Here is a 19,432-nt window from a genome sequence, read left to right on the forward strand (position 1 = left end):
TCACACACAGAAGTACATCTTCATCTTAACTCATCTTGTTACGTCTGCCTCTGCTAATATTTGTCCCTTGGCTGATTGACACAAAAGACCCTTGTCTGGGTTTCAGCCAGTCACTGCAGGACATATCCAGAGTGTGATTTCAGAGATGTCCTGGTACAAAATTTACATAACACTCATCGTCTTTATACCTCCCAAGATTTTATTTTTACTCATCCATACGTGTCATCTTTTGTTCGTTTAACTTTTAACTATCGGTATACAGTTTTCGTCCAGCCCAATACAAACGTAATCAATCTGCAAAATCCATGTAAAGCTGATCGAATTCTTACCCCCTTGTCTATTTTTTGTTATAAATAATTCCCATGTGTGATTTTCATTTTATTTTTGAATATGTCTTAACAAATAATGACATTATCATTAAAAAGAAATAATCAGTAAGTAAATTTGCTAGAAATCCAAGAAGTATGACTTCAGCCAGCACTGTCTCCTATTTTGACACAGGCAGACCCCCCATCTGACGTATAACTCAAGTACCAGTAGGCACCAAGTTTCCTGACAGCTTTAGTCTCACCTGTTTATGAAGATCTGGATACACTTTGCGGGCTGTGGAGTCCTTATATTGTGGGTCAAGTCTAAACCATCTTGCAGATTCTTGGCCTCTGATACCTCTCCCTGTTTACCCTTTTTGTTATACTGACTCGGGGTGTCACCTTATATTTCTGCTTCATTTTTCTGTTCCTTATCAAGATAATTCCTCTCTAAAACCATAACTTTCCCATAAACTTCAGTACTCGAGGGAAGAAAAGTGCAAGCTCTCTTGTTTGGTGGCACGGTGCACTTGAGGACTTTCTTGAGTCTTGAGTCCCTCTAGTTTCCCCGAGAGAACCTCCCCCTAAGTCGTGAGATGACCACGTTAGAGCTGCAGGCTCAGGATGTGACGCCAGAGGACACTGGAAATAGGGGCTATCAGCTCAGAAACATTTCAAGAAAACCCAAACCTGGAAACGGATTCAGGCGGTTGATGATGCCGAGAGAGAAACGAAAACAGTAACCAGGAGGGCTCGCTGTGGCCGGTGGCTGCTGGAGCTCAGCTTCCAGGCCTTGTCCGGGTAGGACCTTCCCCCGCACCCCTCCCGCTCCTCATAGCTGTGGTGGGTGCTGTTGCTCTCCTCATTTTATAGGGAAGCAAACCAAGTCACAGAGAGGATGGGTGACTGGTTTAAGTTCACACAGCTAATAGGTGATCAAAGTACAATGTGCCTTTTTGTGCTCCCAAGTGATAAATGAATAGGAAGTGACGTGGTTTGAAGTGGCGGGGTTCAGAGCCGAAGGCCAAGAAAGAATTCTTGAGACGTCTTTGGTGCGAAAAGGTGGCTTAATTAAAGCACGGGGACAGCACCCGCGGACAGGAAGAGCTGCACTAGGGTTGTGAGGAGTGACGAATTATAGATTTTTCTATCCTGTGGAGGGGATGGTGATGTTAGGGGGATAGAAAATTGAATCTATAGTTTTCTGGAAGTTTGGGATCCATAAGATTGCTTTCTTTCTTTCTTTCTTCCTTCCTTTCTTTCTCTTTCTTTCTTTCTTTCTTTCTTTCTTTCTTTCAAGATTTTTATTTATTTATTTGACACAGAGAGAGCAAGTGAGACAGAGAGCAAGTGCAACCAGGGTGGACAGCAGGCAGGGGAGAAGCAGGCTCTCCGCTGAGCAGAAAGCCGATGTGGGGCTCGATCCCAGAACCCTGAGAGGATGACCTGAGCAGAAGGCAGACGCTTAACTTACTGAGCCACCCAGGTGCCCCAAGACTGTTTTTTTTTTTTTTTTCTTTTTAAAATCATTAACATAGCTGCAAACTGATGGAGACTCAGGCCTGCATGACTGATCTCTGTCAGTTAAGCACTCATTTTTCCCTTTCCTTTGTTCGAGGGCAGCCAGAGTGCCTGAGGAATGTCCCATACATCCCACAGGGGATGGGGATGGGTTGGGAGGGTCTTTTCAGGGTGTTAGCTTGTGCTGTGCCCTCAATTTGCCTCTGCTTTTCAGTCAGAAGGAGACACCTGCATGTGGTGCAGCAGTGATCAGACTGAAAAAATACTTGAGATGGTACCGACCAGGCTTAAGATACCGAGGGCTGCAACGCAAAGCTATGAGTAAAGAGGATGAAAATACAATTTATCATCTAAACCGGGGCACTTTTGAGGATAAAAAAGCGGCTATTCATAATTATCCCGAAACTGCAGGCTTCATTTAGGACCATCCCAGGCACTCTGGACAGAGGATCCCTGAATGCATGAATGTAAAAACGTCTTCCTCCGTCTCTCGGTGCTGAAAACGAGGTCAGTGCGGAAGATCGCCACATGGACCTAGCAAGTAGGAGTGAGCCAGGAAACGATGGTTTTCTACCTATTTTTATGTAAACATTTGAAGCCATAGATGAGTTACCTCCACATCTGTCATAGGTCTTTGGGCAATATTGTTATATACTTTCCAGAATATCCTTTACAGAGTTTCATGTTAATGCTGCTTTCTCTGATTTCTATTTCAAGATAGAGGAAATAACCACGTTAGTTCTCATAGTGGAGCTGTTTAAAGATGGTTTTGTAGCAAGCAGAAGTTGTTTCACCCAGCACCCTTCCTAAAAATGTCACATATGAAATATTTTATTTAGAAATCAATATTAGAAAACATTTTTTCCTTAAAACTAGACAGGTTTACTTTTTTATGATTATGATTATTATTTAGTTAGTTGATTTAATTTGGCCTGTGAAATATACTGGCTGTTCTAACCTGCATACTTTTATTCTCATGTACATGGTCTTCACTTTCTCGTGTGAAGATTTACATTGCTTCTTGTCTGGATTTTCTTTGTGTCCAGATCTTCTATTTCAATGTGAATAGTTTCAAAATATTATAAGTACTTTTTTATTTTTAATTTTATTCACTTTTATTTATTTATTGCACATAGCTTTATGTCTTCATGAAATCAGCATAAATATGATAGGTACCTCTAAGTTGTAGTAGGATCTCAACACACCTTTCACTATTATCATTCCGCAGACAATGGTTGATAACATTATTGTTCTTTTAAATTTCTTTTCAGGGAAGTATCCAAAATAATGCCCACTGATGACATCATCAGTGTTTCAATATAGCTAATTTATGTGCACTCTGTCCACTAAACCAAGGAAGTTCAGCCTTATTCACAATGCTTCAATTCTTGCCACTAGCTCCCCTAAGTGGGGAAGGCTGGCAAAGCACTGATCAAAAAATCAGATGTCAAGTGTGTAACACAAAAGCGAGCATGAATAGAACCTACCAAGAGGTCTCTTTTTTATAGCTGTCTACATCTATTGAGATGAAAATATGTTTGTACCTAGAAGACAATAGGTCTCAGTGTATTTAATAAAAAAAATTTTAGTTTGTATCATGAAAGGAATTTTATAATTTGAAATTTGGAGGAACAAAGACTTTTGCGTATTTGGAATGTTATATGTTAACGTGTTAATGTGTTATATGTTAATGATGTGAACAAAAACATGTCCACAGCACTTGATTCTAGAACAACCACAACAGGAGAAGAGTCTGCTCTTGCTTGTCCCACCCTAACTGAACGACTTTCAGACACAAAGATTTAGGTGATGGAGGTCTCTAACATTTTTAACACTTTAGGATATGAATATAAAGAACATGATTCAGACGTAACTAGACAGAAAAGAATGGGAGGCCAGAGAAGAGATCGAGGCACCCTCCAACACTGGATAAAACAATAAAGGGAGTGGATTATCCTTAGTCAAAGGAACACAAATATAAAAAGATAAGCATGGATCCCATAAATAATTTTGCAGTGGTTAGAAAAAGGATGTTAGCCCCAATGGAAAAGCACAATTAAAGAAAGACATTTTCTGTGGCCAACCTCATAATGTTATGTGAGTAATGCTGTCTTTAAAGATGCCAAGGATCAAGATAAATGGGTGAACATAAAGTAAAATGAGAACTATGGGGCTCAAACTGTGCAGATTTAAAATATAGAGACAAAGAATCCAGGTGGTAGAGGTCACTCAGGACAAATGAAGGATTAACAGTAACAGAGGGCACAGCAAGACACTTTCATCTTCTCACATGCTTTAAAGATATTTTATCAAGATATTTAAACTAATCGAATCTTATAGTACATGACCACATTCGTCTTAATTGAAAAGCCAATTTTCATTGTCAAACTAATCATTCATATCAGATTTATGGTAAGAAAATAACTGACTTCATTTTTCAATTTCAATAAACATGCTAATATGTATCCCTGAGACACACATCTTTTTTTTTTTTTTTTTTATCTAACTCTTATCCCAGGTAGATTAGATAAAGATAGGTAGTGAGACAGGTGGATGGATGAACAAAAGATACAGAGAGATGACAGTTAGATGATAGAGTTGTCACTTGAATGGTATTTCGCAAAGGGTGCATTCAAGTCCTAATCCTTAGTCATTGTACATGTCACCTTCTTTGAAATAAGGATTTTGTAGATTTAATCAAGTTAAGATGAGGTCATACTGGATTGGAGGGGACTCTAACCCTATGACTGGTACCATTATAAAAAGAGGGAAATTTAGACACAGACGTACAAAGAGGAGAATGACATGTGAAGACGGACATGAATACAGGGAGCAGACCCATGAAGATGGGAACTGATGGAAGGGACACAGCTATACGCAAGGAACACCGATTGCCCACAACCGCCAGAAACGAAGAAGAGGAATTAAGGAATTTTCCCTAGTGCCTTCAGAGTAAGCATGGCCGTGCTTCCACCTTGATTTTGGATTTCTAGACTCTAGAACTGTGAGAAAATACATTTCTGTTATTTTAAACCACCCAGTTTTGGGTACTTTATAACAGCTGTAGGAGACACACCCAGAAGCAGAAATAGAACTAGATGCAAATTTAGATAGAGGAGACATGTAGACTTGCCCTGAGTTTGACACCTGGATGAAATAAAGTTCCTTCCCTTTCAGGATTAATGACATTCTATTGACTCCTCTCCTCTGGAGCTCTTCTTGGGTAATAATAAATTCTCTGAAATACTTAATAGGTAAAGGAAGTGAGATAGTTCAGCAAAAATTGTTATTGTTCTTGCCTTACTCTACATTGTATCCAAACTCAGAATACAGCAGGCCACAGAAAACTTACTGCTTGGTTATAATCACACCAATCTCCCTCCTAAACCTGGTCCCTATACCTCTGACAATCACTATTTTGCTCACTAGTTCTATAATTTTGTCATTTAGAAAGTGATTACAGCATGCAACCTTATAATTAGCTTTTTTTCTATACAGCATAATTCCCTGGGAATTTATACAAGTAATTGTGTATCAATAGTTTGTTCCTTTTTGTTGTTGAGCAGTATATTCACAGCATGACTGTACAATAGTTTGTTTATCCATTCACTCATTGAATGACATCTGTAGGTTTCCCCTAGTTTTTGGCTACTATGAATAAAGCTTCTGTGAACATTTGTGTAGATATCTGGCTGAACATAAATTTTCATTTCCCAAGGATAAATGTCCATGAATGCATGCTGGACCATACGGAACTTTTTTTTTACTCTTATAAGAAAATTCCAAACTGTTTTCCAGAGTATCTGTGCCATTTCACATCTCCACCAATAATGAATGAGTAATTCAGTTTCTCCATATTCTTGCCTGCACCTGTGCCTATTTTATTTTGTTTTATTTTTGCTAAAATAGTTAAATAGTCTTATTTGATGGCTATTGATGTTGACTATCTTTTTATCTACTTATATGATATCTGTAAAACTTCATTGATGAAATATCTGTTCATGTCTTTTGCCTATTTTGTAATTGGACTGCTTGTCTTTTCAGTTGATTTTCGAGAATTTTATAATTGATTCTAGATACTTGTTTTTGTTGGATATGTGATTTGCCTACATTTTATCCCAGTCTGTCGCTTATCTTGTTACCACCTTTACTTGTTCTTATTCCAGAGAAAAAGTTGTTTATTTTGGATCCAATATATAATTTTTTTAAAGATTTTATTTATTTATTTGACAGAGAGAGTGAGAGTGCACAAGCAAGGGGAGCAGCAGAGGGAGGGAGAAGCAGGCTCCCCACTGAGCAGGGAGCCCGATGTAGGGCTCAATCCCAGGACCCCAGGATCATGACTTGAGCGGAAGATAGATACTTAACTAACAAAGCCACCCAGGCATGCCATGAATTTTCTTTTGTAGATCTTTTTTTCTTTTTTTAGGTTTTTATTTATTTATGAGAGAGAGAGATAGAGAGAGAGTGCATGAGACAAGGGGAGAGGGAGAAGCAGGGTCCCCATTGAGCAGACAGCCGGACATGGGGTTAAATCCTAGGACCCCAGGATCAGGAACTGAGCCAAAGGCAGATGCTCAACTGATTGAGCTACCCGGGTGCTCCTTTTTTCTTTCTTTTTTTTTTTTTTTATTTGACAGAGAGAGATCACAAGTAGGCAGAGAGGCAGGCAGAGAGAGAGGAGGAAGCAGGCTCCCCACTGAGCAGAGATCCCAATGCGGGACTCGATCCCAGGACCCTGGGATCATGACCTGAGCCGAAGGCAGAGGCTTAACCCACTAGGCCACCCAGGTGCCCTCAAGTGCTCCTTCTTTTATAGATCTTGCTTTTGGTATCAATTCTAAGAACGATTTGGTTATTTTTAATTATTAAAAAATAATTGGCATACACCACTGTGTAAGTCAAAGGCCCTCATCATTATAGTGTGATCTACATATATTGTGATAAGATTGCCACAATAGGCTCAACTAGCATCCATCTTCTCATACAGAGACAATAAAAGGAAAAGAAAAGAGAAAAAAAAGGGGGAAAAATCTTTTGATGAAAACCCTTAGGATATACTCTCTAAATGACTTTCCAAAAAATCATAAAAGAGTGTTAGCTCTACGTTCAGTTTTGTAGCCATCAGTGTGTAGTGCTAAAATCAGTCTGTTATTCTCAGAGTCATACTGAAAGCAATTTAACCATCAAATGTGAGGAATATTGACATGTAAAACCAATAATTTCAAACCCAAAGAATCAATACAGCAGCATATTTGCTTTAAAAAGTTGAATTTGCAGCAAAGTATGAGAGAAAAGATATCACCTCTTAAACCTATTTTAAAATAATTACAAATTTGAATGACTATACTGTCAACAAATGTAATACAGAGTTTAAGTTTTGTGTATGAGTATATTGTAACAGTGCAGTTCAATGACAGAAAAACCATCTAAGCCGTTATCCAAATTGAGATGATTGTACCAAGATATAAATCAATGAATCACTTTTGTCACTGAGAATGTCACATTAAGAAAAATAAAGTATCAGTTGACCTCTGTAATGTATTGAGTGATATAGTAAAAGTGGTTCATTATAAAAATCTAATGTATTTTCTGATTATTCTATTCATGACATATTTATATAGAAACTATTATTAAGTTCTGTTGAGAAAAGTTTTGTTAAGAATAGTTTACTTATTTTAATACTACATTTTTAAGCATAACATAGCCATACTTGGGTTAGTAATTTTAAACTTTTATCTATAACGATGTAAATGATGGGGCGGCTGGGTGGTTCAGTGGGTCGAACAGTGGAGTCTTGATTTCAGCTCATGTCATGGTCTCAGGTCATGAGACTGAGCTCTCCCTCTGGCTCATGCTCTGTGCCAAGTCTCCTTGTCCCTCTCCCTCTGTACCTTTTCTCTCTATTTAAAATCAATAAATAAAATCTTAAAAAAAAAAAGAATAGTTTACTTATTGGTACTATGAATTCTTACTAAATATGCAGGACAAGAAAACAATTTAGTGTAAATATTTAGTAATGTAAATTGGTCAGAAAGACCTATTGAATTTTTCTGATATTGATTTTAATGACTGTAATACTTCTTTGAAAGGATGATACAGAAGATATTTTCAAAGGTCTAAAAGATCCTTGAAAAAAAGAAAGTTTCTACAATTTATAATGACACATTCCATAGTTTAACAACTTAATGAGGTTGATACTGATATCTGTGTAAAATGATTACCAAGCAACTTAAAATTTTGATAATTTTTTAATTTTATTTACCATCAAAAGAGATTCTATGCATGGGACTAGAATATGTTTCTTACATAGAAAAGCAATTCAATCATTCAAAGATAATTTTAATTGCAAGTTTACAGGATGACTTGAACTGTCTACTGAGAAAGGATATAACATTAATTTAAAAAAAATCTAAATATAACATCATTTACCTAATTTTACTTATTTTAAATTTTTAAAGACTTTATTTGAGAGAGAGCTAGAGAGAGAGAATGAGAGAAAAAGAGAGAGGGAGAGCCGGGGAGGAGCAGAGGGAGAGGGACAGGCAGACTTCATGCTGATCATGGAGCACAACACAGGGCTCGATCTCATGACCCTGGGATCGTGACCTGAGCAGAAACCAAGAATTGGATGCTTTAACCAACTGAGCCATCCATGTGCCCCATTATTCACATCATTTTAGATCAAAGTTTTAAATTACTAACCCGAGTACGGTTATGTTTGAAGTTGGTTTATCTTCATCAGTTCACTTTCTCTTACTTTACATCATCTTTTTATCATGAAACTGGCTTCTCTACTTGTACTGTAATAAAAGAAAATGTAACAGTTAACTGTTACTGTTAACTGACAATATTATCAAATCATATTGAATCACAAAAATATAAAAGAAAATGTAACAGTTAACTGTTACTGTTAACTGACAATATTATCAAATCATATTGAATCACAAAAATATTGTAGTCAAGCTGAAATCACTTGTGATTATTTGTACTAATCTATGTGTTAACTGATGTATATAAACCATTTGTAAGAAAATAATAAATGCTGTTAGTTTACAATTATTAATTATTAATTGGTTGGTTCATTTGACAGAGAGAGACACAGCTAGAGAGGGAACAAAAACAGGGGGAGTGGGAGAAGGAAAAGCAGGCTTTCCAAGGAGCAAGGAGCCTGATTGGGGGGGGCGGCGCTTGATCCCAGGACTCTGGGATCATGACCTGAACTGAAGGCAGATGTTTAATGACTGAGACACCCAGACACCCCTGTCTCCTATTCTTGATGAAATTTTGACTAACTCTCTAACCATAGCTATTTGCATTCAGGCAGAGAGAGGCAGGACACAAGTGTTATAAAATAAGAGACCTTATATACTAAATAGCCATAGTTATGGTAATAATTTACTGAAATAAAGAGTGTTATTTCCATACCTGCAATGTCTCCAACTTAAATAGAACTTCGTCATTTCTCCAGTTATGGACTTGAAGTAATAAATGCTTTTAATAAAATTCACTTTACAACCCTCTTTCATTTGGTCTAAGTCAGGTTATGAAATACTTTTATTGCTTCATCTAAAAGCAGCAGGTTCATAATACTATCATTACAGGGCAGAAAAAAAATTTCTTTGCTCATTCAAGTTATATGTTTTACTCCACTATTAAATAATTAGTAAATAATTCTAGTCTTTGAAATTTAGACTTTGCTTCAGAAAGTACAACTATTTTAATGTTATTAATATACTCAGTTTGGATAGAGGAAATAAGAAATTAATTTTGTTTGTAGACCAAAACCAAGGACAATTTGCATTTAAAATTAAGTATGAATCCCTAAATTTAAAAATACAGGAAAAAAAAAGAAATGATGTAAGCTCATGCAATAATAGTCAAATGTAAATAATTTGGTTCTTCTGAGGAAAACAGTCTATTCAGCAAATATTCAAAAGTAAAGACTATTAATGACAAGTCCTACATTTTCTTTTTGCTCCAATCATTGTTCTTTCTGAGAAAGAAGGTTGACTAAAGCTAAACAATTGATGGACAGATTTTAAAATGCCAACTGAGCTAACAAAAAGTATGTTTATTTCTGGCATGGACAAAATGATGTATAGTATGAAGTACGACTATAAACCAAGGAAATAATACAAAAGACAATCAAAGAGAATTCTGAAAGGTGGTAAGGCAAGGAACCCCAGGACTGAAAGAACAATAGTGTCAGAATGTCCTCACATTCCCCTGCTCAACACAAGAAAGAAACCCTGATTTAGCATCTCCTTTCCCTACAACCTAGCAACAAAAGGCAACAAAAGATTATTCCTCCCCTGATTGAACCAGGACTCTTTCTGACAACACTAGGAGAATCTGTCTATGTGCATGTATAATCTGTAGCTACACTACTCAAGACAGTATGGTACTAATGAGAGGATAAACTCATAGATCAACGGAGCAGGAGGAAGAACTCTAAAATAGACCCAGACAAATATGTGCAAATAGTTTTGACACTCAGATATTAAAATAATTCAGTGGAGGAAGTAAAGACATTTTGACATATAGTACCAGAACCTGTAGGCAGAAATATGTATCTCAACCTAAATCTCAAACCTCATACAAAAATGTATATTTTTTAGATTTAGACTTAAATGTAAAATGTTAAACTATAATTGTTTTTTGAAAATAATCGGAGAATATATTTGGGATCCTGGGATAAGCAAATAACTCTTATTTTGACAGCAAAAGCATAATTTATAAAGACAAAATTGATAAATTGGATCTCATTAAAATAAAAGCTTTTACTCTGCAAAAAGAGCATGTGAAGAAGTTGAAATAGCATGCAATAGGTTGGGATAAAAAATATGCAAACCATATAATTCAAAAAGGATTAAAGTAGCATTTAAAATATAGAAATAGCTCAAATTAAATGTAAAAAATAATGCAAATAATCAAATTGTAAAATGAACAAAAGACAATAGACCTGTCACTTGAGAAGATATACAGATGCATTTCTGGGGAAGATGACAGAGTAGGAGGATCCTAAGCTCACCTCCTTCCAGAGATATACTTAGATAACACCCACATCACTGTTAGTAACCCAGAAAATGACCCAAAGCCTGGCAGAACAGACTCTCCATGGCTGATCACAGAGAAGAGGCCATAAAAAAAAAAAAAAAAAAAAAAAGGATTTGAAAGAGCAAAGGCATGGTCAGACTTGTGAGTCACTCCCAGGGAAGGAAGGACAACAGGCACAGAAAAGGGAGATGAGCAGACCCCACAACAGGCACACACAAATGGTCTGACTGAAGGCCCTGCTCAAGAATGAAAGCCTGTGAAGGTACAACACAGGAACTTGCAACTGTAGTTCCCTGCAACTGTAGCTCTGGCAAAAACCTGTTCTGACCCAACTCAAGAACAAAGCAGTCCCGGACTGGCCCACTAACAACACAGGGACTTAGTCCTGCCCAAAATAGGCAAAAAAGAGTCATTGCAGATGACTGGACTAAAGGAGAAGGTGGCTCAGTCACAATAGTATGATGCTTATAACATACATAGGAGATACCCATGAAGCATCAGGTTCTGGTGAACAAGGAACATGACACTAAAGGGCAACATAGGGCTTCTTCATAAGGCCACCACTTCCAAGACCTTGAGATATAAATAATTTTCTTCCACATAGGAAGAGACCCAGAGAGTTAGACAAAATGAGAAGACAGAGGATTATGTCCCAAAATAAAGAACAGGACAAAATTACAGCAAGAGAACAAAATAAAATGGAGATAATAAGCCTCATGGAAAATTTACAGTAATTGCCAAAAAGATAGTCACTGGACTTGAGAAAAAAATGAAGGGTCTCCATGATACCCTTCAGAGAGAAAACAAAAAAGAACCAATCAGAGATGAAGAACTCAACTGAAATGAAAAATATACTAAAGGGGTGTGCCTGGGTGGCTCAAGTCGTTAAGTGTCTGACTCTTGATTTCTGCTCAGGTCATAATCTCAGGGTCATGAGATCAAACACCAAATCAGGCTCTACATCCAGATTCTCTCTCCCCCTTCCCGTCTTCCCCTCCTCACAATAAAAATTATTTTAAAAATCCCATATACTATAAGGAATAAATAGTAGTCTAGGGGAAGCAGAACAGATTAGCAAACTGGAGGACAGAGTAATAGCAATCAAACTGAATGGGAGAGAGAAAAAAAATAATAATAAAAAGTGAAAACAGACTAAGAGAACTCAACACCACCACAAAAATGTAACAATAGTTGCCTTAAATGGATCCCAAAAGAAGAAAAGAAAGACAAGAAGACAGGGGTGCCTGGGTGGCTCAGTGGGTTAAAGCCTCTGCCTTCAGCTCAGGTCATGATTTCAGGGTCCTGGGATCAAGCCCCGCATCAGGCTCTCTGCTCAGCAGGGAGCCTGTTTCCCCACTCTCTGTTTCTGCATACCTCTCTGCCTACTTGTGATCTCTCTGTCAAATAAATAAATAAAATCTTTAAAAAATAAAAATAAAATAAAAAATAAAAGCAAGAGAGAAGAAATCATTAACTTATAAAGGAAACCCTACAAAGCTATCAGCTGATTTTTCAGGAGAAACTTGCAGATCAGAAGAAAGTGGCATGATATATTCAAAGTGCTGAAAGAAAGAAAAACAAACAAACACAAACAAACAAACAAAAAACCCTGCAACCAAGGATACTCTATCCAGCAAGACTATCATTCAAAATAGATGGAAAAATAAAAAGTTTCTCAGACAAACAAAAATTAAATGAATTCATCACCACTAAATCAGCCTTACAAAGAAATAATAAAGAGGATCCTATTAGTGGAAAGGAAAGACCATAAGAAGGAGTAAGGAAAATTAGGAAGCTCAACAGCAGTAAAAATCACCTTTATCTATAAAAATCAGTCAAGGGATTATCAAAATATAAGAATATAAAGAATGAGCCTATATACCTAAAATGTGGGGTGGGAGTAAAAATTTGCTTTGAGAATGGGTTCAAACTTAAGCAACTATCAACTTAGTACAGACTGGTATATGCACAAGATATTGCATATAAACCTAATGGTAACCATAAATCAAAAACCAGTAGTAGATATGTAAAAAATAAAGAAAAGAGACCCAAATACATCAATAAAGAAAGCAAGCAAAACCCTGGAGGGAAAAATAAAAAGAGAGAGAGAGAGAGTGAAGAAAGCAACAGAGAAGAATGACAAAAATAACTATTAAACAAATACCAAAACTGTAATACGTACATACCTATCAATAATTACTTTGAATGTAAATGGACTAAATACTCCAATCAAATGATACAGGGTGATGGAATGGATAAAAAGCAAGACTGCATTTACTGCCTACAAGAAACTCATTTTAGGTCTTTAGATTGAAAGTGGAGAAAAAAAAAAAAGAAAGAAAGTGGAGAGATAGAAAACCATTTATCATGCAAATATAAGTGAAAAGAAAGCCAGACTAGCAATACTATCAGACAAAATAGACTTTAAAACAAAGACTGTAACAGTCAAAAAAGGACACTACATAATCATAAAGGGAAAAGTCCAACAAGAAGATATAACAGTGGTAATTATTTGTGCCTCATCATGGGAGCCCTCAAATAAATAAAGCACCTATTAACAAACATAAAGTAAGTGATTGATAGTAACACAATAATAGTAGGGAAATTTAACACCTCACTTACCTCAATGAATATCATCAAAATAGAAAATCAAAAAGGAAACATGTATTTCAATGACATACTAGACCAGAAGAATATCACAGATATACTCAGAGCATTCCATCCTAAAACAGTGGAATATGCATTACTGGCAAGTACACATGAGCATTCTCCAGAATAAGTCACAGGTTAGCCTACAAAGCAAGTCTCAACAAATTCAAAATGGATGAAGTAATACCATGGACCTTTTCTAAACACAATACTGTGAAACTAGAAATCAACCACACATACACACACACACAAACACACGATCTGGAAAGAACATAGAACATCTGGAAATACATAGAGGTTAGATAACATGCTATTAAGCAATGAATGGACCAAACAAGAAATCAAAGAGGAAATCATAAATTACACAGAGACATATAAAAATGATAATACAACAATCCAAATTCTTTGGGCTGTAGTAAAAACTGCTCTAAAAAGGAAGCTTATGACAATACAGGCATACCTCAAGAAGCAGGAAAATTTTCAAATAAACAACCTAACCTTTCACTAAAAGGAGCTAGAAATAGAAGAACAAACAAAACCCAAAACCATCAGAAGAAAGGAAAGAATAAATAGTAAAGCAGAATTTAAAAAAAAAAAGAAAGAAAAGAAAAACAAAAACAATAAAAAAATCAATTAAATCAGTAGCTGATTCTTGGAAAGACCAATAAAATTGCTTAACAGCTAGCCAGATGCATCAGAAATAAAAGAAAGAGAGAGAGCAGGGAGCAGTCTCAAATACACAGAACCAGAAATGGAAGAGGAGAAATAAAAATACCACAGAAATACTAAAAATACCACAGAAATACAAAAGGTTATAAGCGATTATGAAAAATTATATGTCAACAAATTGGACAACCTAGAAGAAATGGATAAATTCTTAAGAAACGTAATTTCCCACAATTGAATCAGGAAGAAATAGGAAATTTAAATAGATGAGTTATCAGCAATGAAATTGCATCAGTAATAAAAAAAAATTCCCAACAACCAAAAGTCCAGGACCAGACATCTTCACATGTGAATTCTACCAAACATTTAAAGAAGAGTTAATACATATTCTTCTCAAACTAGTCCAAAAATAGAAAAGAAAGAGAAGCTTTCAAATTCATTCAATGAGGTTAGCAATACTCTGATACCAAAGTCAGATGAAGACATTACAAACAAAGAAACAAACAAAACAAACAAACAAAAAAGCAAGAAAGAGAGAGAGAGAACTATAGGTCAATATGTCTGAAATCCTCAACAAAATGCCAGCAAATCAAGTTCAGCAACCATTTAAAAAAAAGAAAAAACCATTCACCACGATCAAGTGGAATTTATTTCCACAGTGTAAGCAAGTGTTCATAATTCACAAATTAATAAGTTATACATCTAATCAATGAGAGGAAGGATAAAAACCATATGATTATCTCACTAGATACAGAATATGAATTTCACAAAGTACAACATCCACTCATGATAAAAATCCCCAATAAAGTAAGTTCAGAGGGAACAAACCTCAACATAATAAAGGCCTTAGATGAAAAGCCCATAGTGGGGATGTTTGGATGGCTCTGTAGGTTAATTATTCAACTCTTAATTTCAGCTCATGTCATGATCTTGGAGTTGTGAAACCGAGCCCCACATTAGGCTCCACACTCATTGGGGAGTCTACCTGAGACTATATCCCTCTCCCACTGCCTATCCTTCTGTTTTCTCTCTCTTTCAAATATATAATCTTAAAAAAGAAAGCAAAAGAAAAACTCATAGTGAACATCATATTCAATGGAGAAAAACTGAAGCTGTTCCCATAAGTTCAGGGATAAGACAAGGTTATTCATCACTTATATTCAACATAGCTCCAGAAGTCCTAGCCTAAGGTATCAGACATGAAAAAGAAATAAAAAACATCCAATTGGGTAAGAAGGATAACATGCATATAACATGATATTATATATAGAAAACCCTAAGGAGTCAAGCAAATAACTACTAGAATTGATAAATGAATTAAGGAAGTTCACAGTATATAAAATCAATATAGAGAAATCTGTTGCATTTCTATATACTAACAATTAGGTAGCAGAAAGAGAAATTAAGAAAAAAATCCACTTAAAATTGCTCCAAAAATTATAAAATACCTAGGAATAAACTTATCCAACAAGGTGAAAGACTTATACTCTAAAAACTATAAAACACTGATCAAGGAAATTGAAGATGGCACAAATGGAAAGATGTTCCATGTTCATGGATTAGAAGAAAAATATTGTTAAAATGTCCATACTATCCAAAGAAATCCGCAGATCTAATGCAATTCCTTTCAATACACTAATAGCTTTTCTATAGAACTAGAACAAATAATCGTAAAATTTGTATGGAGACCAAAAAAAATCCCAAATAGCCAAAGCAAACTTGAAAAAGAAGAGCAAAATGGAGGTATCACATTCCAGAATTCAAATTATATTAGAAAGCTGTAGTAATCATAACAGTATGATACTGGCACAAAAATAGACACAGGATCAATAGAACAGAACAGAAAACTGAGAAACAAACCCACAATTATATGGTCAATTAATATTCTACAAACGAGGTAAGAATATGCAATTGGAATAAGTAGCTTCAAGAAGCAGAGTTGGGAAAACTGAGCAGCTACATGCTTTCTTACACCATGCACAAAAATAAACTCAAAATGGATTGTGGACCTAAATGAGAGACCTGAAACCACAAAAGTACTAGAAGAGACCCCTAGATATCAATCATAGCAACATTTTTCTAGCCCTGTCTCCTGAGGCAGGGAGAACATAATGAAAAATAAACTATTGGAACTATGTTAAAATAAAAATCTTTTGTATAGCGAAGGAAAAAAGCAACAAAATGAAAAGATAACCTACTGAATTGGATAATATATTTACACATGACTTATCAGATAAAGGATTGGTATATAAAATATATAAAGAACTTATAAGACTCAATACCAACCCCCCCAAATGCATTTAAAAATGGGCAGAAGCCATGATCAGATATTTCTCCAAAGAAAACATACAGATGGCCGATAGACACATAAAAAGATGCTCAGCAGATTCATCATCAGGTAAATGCAAATCAAAACCACAATGAGATATCAACTAAAATCTGTCAGAATGGCTAAAATCCAAAATATAAAAAACAACAAATATTGGTTAGGATGTTAAGAGGAACCCTTGTACACTGTTGGTGGGAATGCAAACTTCTGTATCCACTGCTGGAAACAGTGTGGAGGTTCCCCAAAATATTGAAAAAAGTACAATTACCTAATGATCCAGTATTCCACTACTGGATATTTATACAAATAATATGAAAACGTTAATCTGAAAAGATATATGCATCCCTATGTTTATTGTAGCATTATTTATAAGAGCCAAAATATATAAGCAATCTGTGTCCAGTGATAGATGAATACAAAAGATGTAGGATAAATATATATTGGAATGTGATATATATATATGTATAAAACACAGCCATTAATAAGAATGAAATCTTGCCATATGCAACATGAGTCGATCTAGAGTATATAATGCTCAGTGAAGTAAGTCAGTCAGAGAAAGACAAACATGTGATTTGTCTCATATGTGGAATTTAAGAAACAAAACAAATTAAAAATTAAAAGAAACAGATATATATATTAAGATATAAATATATCTATGTATAGATAGATAGCATATAATAAATAAACATAGGGATGCATATATCTTTTCAGATTAACGTTTTCATATTATTTGTATAAATATCCAGTAGTGGAATACTGGATCATTAGGTAATTGTACTTTTTTCAATATTTTGGGGAACCTCCATACTGTTTCCAGCATTGGATACATAAATATCTATCTAATTGCTATCTATAGATAGCAATTAGACCATAGATATAAATATATCTATGTATAGATATATTTATCTATGTATAGATATATCTATGTATAGATATATCTATGTATAGATATAAATATATCTCTGTATAGCTATATTTATATATTCAAATATAAAGAACTGGTGGTTACTAGAGGGAAAGTATGTGGAGGGATGGGTGAAATAGGTGAAGAGATTAGGAGTAAACTTATTGTGATATATACTAATACATAGAATTATTGAAGTACTATATTTTACACATAAAATTAATAGAACACTGTATGTTGATTATACTGGAATTTAAAATAAGTTAATAATAATGAAAAAGAATGCATACAGATGGTAACTAAGTACATTTCCTATTAGGTAAATGCAAATTGAAAACAGCATGTGATATTATGACATAACAAACAGAATGACTAAAAAAAAAATTGTGCAATACTATATGCTGTCTAGAATGAAAAGCAATTAGACCAATTGTCCATTGTTAGTGTGAATTTAAGTGGGACAAGCATTCTGGAAAAGATTACACAGTTCCTTATAAATGAAGTATGTTGACTAGCTTATAAGCCATAAAACACAATTTTGAGTATTTATCTGAGAAATGAACACTAATGTTCACATAAAAATATTTTAGCAACTTAATTTATAATAGCATACAAATATTCTTTGCAGCTTAGTTTATAATAGCTAACAACTGAAAACAGTCTATGCCTTTCATTGTTTAAACATTGAATTTTTGAACAAGTTATATATATACCATGAAATACCACACAACTATTAAACAGAAGATTTAATGATATACATAATATATATGAATCTCCAGAAAATTTATGGTGAGCATAAAATACAGTCCAAAAGGCCACACACTGTGTAATTCTATTTACATGTCAATTTTGAAATGACAAAATTTTGAAATGGCGAACAAAGTGGTGGCTGTCAGAGTTTAGGAATTGTTTGGTGGCAGAAGATGGATATGATTATAAAGAATATCCTGAGGGATGATGTGGCCATCATTCCTTTGCTTGACTCTGTCAATGTCAGTATTCTGTTTGCAGTATTTCACAACAGTTTTGCAAGATGTTATCATCAGGGGAAACCGGTCCAGGAGGACAAAGTCTCTTGTTCTGTACCATACCTTACAACTGAAGATAGAGTTCGATATATAGTTATCTCAAGACAGAATATTTTCAATACTAGTTATATTTTCAAAGGAATGTTATATAAAAAGAAACAAAGAAAAAGATAAAGACAGATTTCCTGCAAGAAACAATGCAAGTAAGAAAAAAATTTGAGCAATTTGTAAAGCACTAAAATATAAATTTGACAATCTGTAAGTCAATACACTGCAAAAGTATTTTCCAGATATTAAAGGAGAAGAGTTCCAGACAGACAAAAACTGAAAGTTGTGTTTCACTGTGTATAAACTAAGAGTGAACTCTCAGAAAGAGAAATCAAGAAGACTATCTAATTTATAATTGCATCAAAAAGAACAAAATACCTAAAAATAAATTTAATCAAGGAGTGAAAGATGTGTACACCAAAAACTACAAGACACGGATGAAAGTAATAGAAGACACAAGTAAATTGAAAGAAATACTGGAATACAGTAACTTTACTCATCGACTGGAAGAATTAATATTGCTAAAATGTCCATAGTACCCAAGGCACCCAGGTGGACCAGTTGGTTGAGTGTCTTCCTTCCTTTCAGATCTAGATCCCCGGGGCCCTGGGACCACGCCCCATGTCAAATTCCCTGCTCAGTGGGGAGCCTGCTTCTCCCTCCCCTCTTCGTTAATGTTCTCTCTTGTTATCTCTCTCTTTCAAATAAATAAATAAAGTCTTTTAAAAAAGAAAATGTCCATACTACCCAAAGCATTGTAACGATTTAATGTAATCCCTGTCAAAGCTCAAAAGGCATTTTTATCAGAAATAGGAAAAGCAGTCCTAGGGCGTCTGGGTGGCTCAGTGAGTTAAAGCCTTTGCCTTCAGCTCAGGTCATGATCTCAGGGTCCTGGGATCAAGCCCCGCATTGGGCT

General features: G+C 35.2%; 1 long non-coding RNA gene across 5 annotated transcripts in view; it reads right to left on the reverse strand.

Annotated features, from left to right (window-relative positions):
- The window catches only part of LOC123391636, a 129,492-nt gene that overhangs the window by 16,507 nt on the left and 93,553 nt on the right, over nt 1–19,432 (reverse strand). Inside the window, exon 4 of one of the 5 annotated variants that reach the window (XR_006606323.1) lies at nt 8,535–8,632. The exons of the other annotated variants lie outside the window; for them this stretch is intronic. This is a non-coding gene — a long non-coding RNA (uncharacterized LOC123391636). The remainder of the gene's footprint in view (nt 1–8,534; nt 8,633–19,432) is intronic. 5 annotated transcript variants of the gene reach the window in all.

This window comes from Mustela putorius, unplaced genomic scaffold, assembly GCF_011764305.1.
Source record: "Mustela putorius furo isolate JIRA1106 unplaced genomic scaffold, ASM1176430v1.1 tig00000275_pilon_pilon_pilon, whole genome shotgun sequence".
NCBI classification, from domain to species: domain Eukaryota; kingdom Metazoa; phylum Chordata; class Mammalia; order Carnivora; family Mustelidae; genus Mustela; species Mustela putorius.